Raw genomic sequence first — 6,377 nt, 5'->3', positions numbered from 1 at the left:
AAGACAGTGGAGCGTTGTCTTTATAATGTTCCTTTGTAAATATTTTTCTTATTCATTTTATCATTGATCTATTCTTTAATTTTTTTCATGCCAACAAAGCTATGCTTTAACCGAGGGCCATTTGTTAATTAAGGATATTATAGAAAGTCGATAATTCATGAAACATTGATTTCATACTACTAAATCTGTAATAGGTAAATGTTTTTCTTTAATACATGACTCCTAAATTGACGTATTCATCTTATTTATTGTATCATTACACATTTTCTACAGAAATGCTTTGTTTTTATTGGCAAGATGTTGAACTGATGAAGCATTAATAGTTTTCCTGCATCATGACGTCGTTTTTGTTATTGGTGAAGTTGTAACACTTTTCGCCAGGCTGAGGGTGGGAACGACGTGTTGTGAGTAAATAGACAGGTAGATAGATGTTTCTACCTGTTTAGAAGTCAATTAATTAGATGTTAACTTAAAGATCCCTGCAAGTCTCTTAATGCACCCAACCATTATAGGATACTCTTAGCTAGATGAGGCAGCATGTTGAGTTCATTGCGTGTTAAATGGCCAGTTTGCTTTGATGATGAAGTTAAAACTTTTATTATCTTCGATTTTCTGCATTATTTATTTCTGTATCATCTCTTTTATTCCATTTATTTTTTTTTTTTTCACTAAGTCTTGCAGGTTAAGCACTATATGGGTCTCTCTCTCTCTCTCCCTCCCTCCCTGACAAGTCAAATGTAGCGGTGAATCAATTTCCTCGTAAGTTAGGAAGGCCTGAACATATTCGCTCTCTAACTTCCGGGAATTTCACTTGCCACTACCAATACAACCTATGGATCACAGGACTGTAGCTGTACACGACCCCAGAGGCCTGTAATAGGACATGAAGACCCAAGCTGCATTACATAGGCGCCGGTTCATAACTATAAACGTTAATATGTAGCTAGTATGACTGTGATTGGTATATTGGAAGATACTGGTCGTGGATATAGTGATATTTTAATTATGATATATGTAGTAATAGTAGTAGTATTAGTATTAGTAGTAGTAGTAGTAGTAGTAGTAGTAGTAGTAGTAGTAGTAGTAGTAGTAGTAGTAGTAGTACGTAGTAATAGGAGAACGACGAGGAGGAGTAATATATATGAATGTATGGCGAATCTTTCCAGGCCTATTATAAATTATAAGATTAGTAGTATTTCGAGTAGTCTCTCTCTCTCTCTCTCTCTCTCTCTCTCTCTCTCTGATGATATGGCTATAATGATGATAATGAGTATTAACAAGAACAACTAAAACAACGACAAGAATAAGAAGAACGTGAACAACAACAATAACAACAATATCAAAATAAAGCGCATATAGCAAAGCATAAAATTACTTCTCATGAAGAATATGGAAGCTTCGTCTTGTCAGAGAAAAACGAACATGATTCTGTGATAATACTAAGATAAGTGTTGACTAATTACACACACACACACACACACACACACACACACACACACACATACGCCAATACCTGCAGGCTGTTTGATAAAGAAAAAAAACCTCATACTTGTTAGATAATTACCGTACGATGTGATTTCTTTCAGTCTTATGATCATGGGAGCTGTTTTCGTCTACAGTCACTTATCCAAGTTTGTGACGATTCGTTTAGTGAATGTAATTGTTTATTGAATGAATCAGCGATGGTTTAGTAGTGATATTTGAATTTGTTTATCTACTTGTTGGATAGTTTTAAGATGTTAATTATTGGTAGTTTAATAAATATCTGTTTACTGGTAGTAGAGTGAGTCTGTCAAATTGTTTGGTTGATCAACAATGGTTTAGTGGTAAATTAGTGAGTTTATACTGCGGTTGGGTAGTTTAATTATGGTTTAGCAATACTGTAAGGATAATCGAACGCTTTAATAACTTTATTCACCTGAAAAATAACTCAATTGTAGTTCAATGATAATTCAGAGTCTGTTCAGTACATTTACTTACATTTGTGAAATATCAACTGAGAATTTAACTCGCAATATCTAATGATGACTTAGCGAGGGTTTAAAGACACTGCAATATTGGTACACTAGAATAATAAAAGAACATAATGACCTGAAAAAAGATAATGTTTCAAAGTCATCTTTATGTATGGAGGAGACGGGTATTAATGTTTACGTTATGTTGTATCGTGCCTTGGAGTGCGTGCTGATCGTGACGGAATGGCAAGCCTGTGATCCTCAGCGTGTTACTCAAGAGGGTGGTGAAAGTGATGCCATTATGATACTGATATATTCTTGGATGTTTACAGTGGTATAGAACAAAATCAACTATTTTTTTTTTTTTTTATCTAAAGGAGGAGGAGGAGGAGGAGGAGGAGGAGGAGGAGCAAAATAAAGAAGAAAAAACAATGAGATGAGGAAAAACAAAGAAAGAGAGGAAGAAAAGAAAGATGAAAGAAAGAAAAAAACAGAGAAAAGTGGGAAAAGAAGAGAAAAAATGAGAGAGAGAGAGAGAGAGAGAGAGAGAGAGAGAGAGAGAGAGAGAGAGTAGAGGTAAAAGAAAAAGAAGAACAAGAAGAAAACAAAAATATGACGATAAGCTAGGAAGGAATAAAAAAGAGAAAAGGAATGAGCGAAAGAGAAAAAAGAAAGAAGAAAAGTGGAGATTCAAGTAAATTCTTTCCTCTTTTTTGTTATAGTTGCTAGAAAACAACATACAAGACAAGACAATACAAAAGAACAAAGAAAAATACTCCTCCGTCGCATTACTGTGTGAACCATGCTTATACAACGTAAAAACAAACAAAACCGTGTGTGAAAGGCAAAGATACGACAGACCTTATCAAGAATACATTATGAACCTTTAAACAGTCGAAGTCGTTAGGAGCAACGACAGCATTAAAGTAACCGAATAGTCAATTAATCAAAGTTACACTGCACGAAATTTTTATTTGAGAGAAAGTCATCCTTTTGTTGATCAATCTCTGGTACAAATAAATATAGAAGACTCAGGGCAAGCTGGATAACACACTGAACAAACTTGCGGAAGTAGGAAAATTCTTACCCATTCCTCGTGATGTGTGAGTGGGGAAAGGTGTAGTTTCAATATATAGGATTAGAGTCAAGATTATTCCCTCTGTGTGTGTGTGTGTGTGTGTGTGTGTGTGTGTGTGTGTGTGTGTGTGTGTGTGTGATTACGCCACCCCACAAATCTAACAATAAGTACATTTACGCCGTCCACAGAGGTATCCAGGAGTTGCAACACAAACATCCCACCACACACGGATGAGTCACGCCATATACTCGTACCTGCCTCGCACACGTGTCTCTCGCCACACACACCTTGCCACAGGTGACTCCTAAATTATTTTCCCGTATAGCATCATTATATTCAGTTCACAGGTTTGTATGTGTTTACGTATCTACATCATAGATTTCTGACAGTACTCACTAGAACCATGAAAACACTTTTAAAAAACCACAATAACTTCCAATACAGATGCTGAATTATTACTCGGATGATGAAACCCCTCTTGAAAACCTAAGTGACTTCCACTACAAATTACAGCTATTGCCAGAATCATGAGAACAATCTAATTGGAAGTCACAATATCTTCTACGATAGAGTCAAAATAATTGCTCTAACAATGAAAACAGTCTTCAAGCCTCCAATAATATCTGCAACAGATTGCAAGACTTAATAAAATCAAGAAAAAAACAAGATCTCAGTAATGTCCACAAGTTTGCTAAATTACTGCTAGAATCATGCAAACACCTGAAAACTCCATTTAAGTGACAATGGTACGCGTCTCGAGTATGTACACTACTATATCATAAAGATTGCAATCATGTTAATAGTTTCAAATAGCGTTTGACAATAATATCCTTGCTCATTAGAGCTACACACAAGTTCTCTGAGCAAATTAAAACATATATTAATTAGCAAATCCATGTTTACAATGTACGGCAGGTGTTTACGTCAGTACATTACCTTCTAGGTGTCTCAGGAGAGAAGTATAGCCAAAATTCACAACCGTAACTTTTTCAATCTCCACTTAGCGAAGGAAACAAAACACACTGCAAAGAGCCGCAGGGCGAGGCTTCACAAGTTAAGTAAATGAGAGAGCAACCAGTCACACACGTTGCGAAATCCGAGCAGTGTTCCCTCCCGCTCGACCAGGTCATGACTGAAGTGCGTCAGCAGCGTCAGTCACATCCTAGCTGCGGGCCCTCTGCGCTGTCGGTTCAGCGCAGTGTTATGCAGCCGAGTTAGCCACGCGCCACCACTCTCCTGGCCTTCAACTCATAGCTTGGCTTGGGATTCCATGGTGTATACTAATTAGGACCATATTTTGAAACACTTCTGTGCCAAATATTCACTACTTTCTCAAGGCTCTAGTTGAAGTGACAGGTTTTAAAGGCATTTATATATATATATATATATATATATATATATATATATATATATATATATATATATATATATATATATATATATATATATATATATATATATATATATATATATATATATATATATATATATATATATATATATATATATATATATATATATATATATATATATATATATATATATATATATATATATATATATATATATATATATATATATATATATATATATATATATATATATATATATATATATATATATATATATATATATATATATATATATATATATATATATATATATATATATATATATATATATATATATATATATATATATATATATATATATATATATATATATATATATATATATATATATATATATATATATATATATATATATATATATATATATATATATATATATATATATATATATATATATATATATATATATATATATATATATATATATATATATATATATATATATATATATATATATATATATATATATATATATATATATATATATATATATATATATATATATATATATATATATATATATATATATATATATATATATATATATATATATATATATATTTTTTTTTTTTTTTTTTTTTTAGTGACAGATTTATAAATTTTCTGAATTATTAACAGGACAGGAAAAAACACTAGAAAACCTTTGAAAATAGCCATAATGGGAAACCAAAACGTTTCTGAATACGAATCTTGGCTGCTCTTAACACTGCGATGATGTTCAGTTTGTGCAAAGATATCATGTGCTATTGCCACTCGTTCCGGCATGTGGCTGTTGGGAAATGCTCAAGATGTGGCTTGTATTAATAAAGTGGTAATAGTGGTGGTAAAATGGTAGTAATAGTAGTAGTAGCAGTAGTGATAGCAGTAGCAGCAGCAGCAGCAGCAGCAGCAGCAGCACCAGTAGCAGCAGAAGTAGCAGTAGCAATAGCAGCAGCAGCAGTAGTAATAGTAGTAGTAGTAGTAGTAGTAGTAGTAGTAGTAGTAGTAGTAGTAGTAGTAATAGTAGTTCTTTTTTTTTCCTGTGCTCCTTATGTTTCTCCTTTTCCTCTCTTCCTCCTCCTCCCTCTCGTATATTTCCATACCAAAAGTATCTCACACCCTCTCATATATTATACCATTTAGTATCACACACACACACACACACACACACACACACACCGCGTAGTGTAGTGGTTAGCACGCTCGACTCACAATCGAGAGGCCCGAGTTCGAGTCCCGGTAAGCGGCGAGGCAAATGGGCAAAGCCTCATAATGTGTGGCCCCTGTCCATCTAGCAGTAAATAGGTACGGGATGTAACTCGAGAGGTTGTGGCCTCGCTTTCCCGGTGTGTGTTGTGTGTTGATGTGGTCTCAGTCCTACCCGAAGATCGGTCTATGAGCTCTGAGCTCGCTCCGTAATAGGGAAGACTGGCTGGGTGACCAGCAGGCGACCGAGGAGGAGGTGAATTACACACACACACACACACACATAGTAGACACCTGCCGAAAATATAATCTACTCTCATGGAGGTCTAATAGCACTAGTTCTGATTTTTAATAGAAAATTCACAGCATTCCTTGAACTGATCTATAAGATCAGGGCTAGAGCTATTAGACCTCGCTGGAAGTAAGTTACTTTTTCGGTAGGTGTCTACTATATGTATGTGTGTGTGTGTGTGTGTGTGTGTGTGTGTGTGTGTGTGTATAGTAGATGAAAGGTATCAGATGATATTGGTATGAAATGGACGACAAGGAGAAGGAGGAGGAGGAAGAGAACTCAAGGGGCCAGTCACAACCTGACCTATAAAGACAACTCTTCTTCTTCACACAAAACTACGAGTACATGCACTTATACACACACACACACACACACACACACACACACACACACACACACACACACACACACACACACACACACACACACACCCTTCACCTATAAAAAAAAAAAAA

At 34.6% G+C, this 6,377-nt stretch overlaps 1 protein-coding gene across 1 annotated transcript in view; it reads right to left on the bottom strand.

Moving 5' to 3' along the window:
* Positions 1–4,214, bottom strand: part of LOC123511901 (probable magnesium transporter NIPA1) — a 43,537-nt gene extending 39,323 nt beyond the window's left edge. Inside the window, exon 1 of the mRNA XM_045267973.1 lies at positions 3,970–4,214. The gene's annotated coding sequence lies outside the window, so the exon portion shown is untranslated. The remainder of the gene's footprint in view (positions 1–3,969) is intronic.
* Positions 4,215–6,377: the final 2,163 nt, after the last annotated feature.

Source organism: Portunus trituberculatus, chromosome 32, assembly GCF_017591435.1.
Source record: "Portunus trituberculatus isolate SZX2019 chromosome 32, ASM1759143v1, whole genome shotgun sequence".
In the NCBI taxonomy this organism is placed as follows: Eukaryota; Metazoa; Arthropoda; class Malacostraca; order Decapoda; family Portunidae; genus Portunus; species Portunus trituberculatus.
Note: the sequence above shows the minus strand (reverse complement) of the source record. Positions and strands in the feature narration are given on the sequence as shown.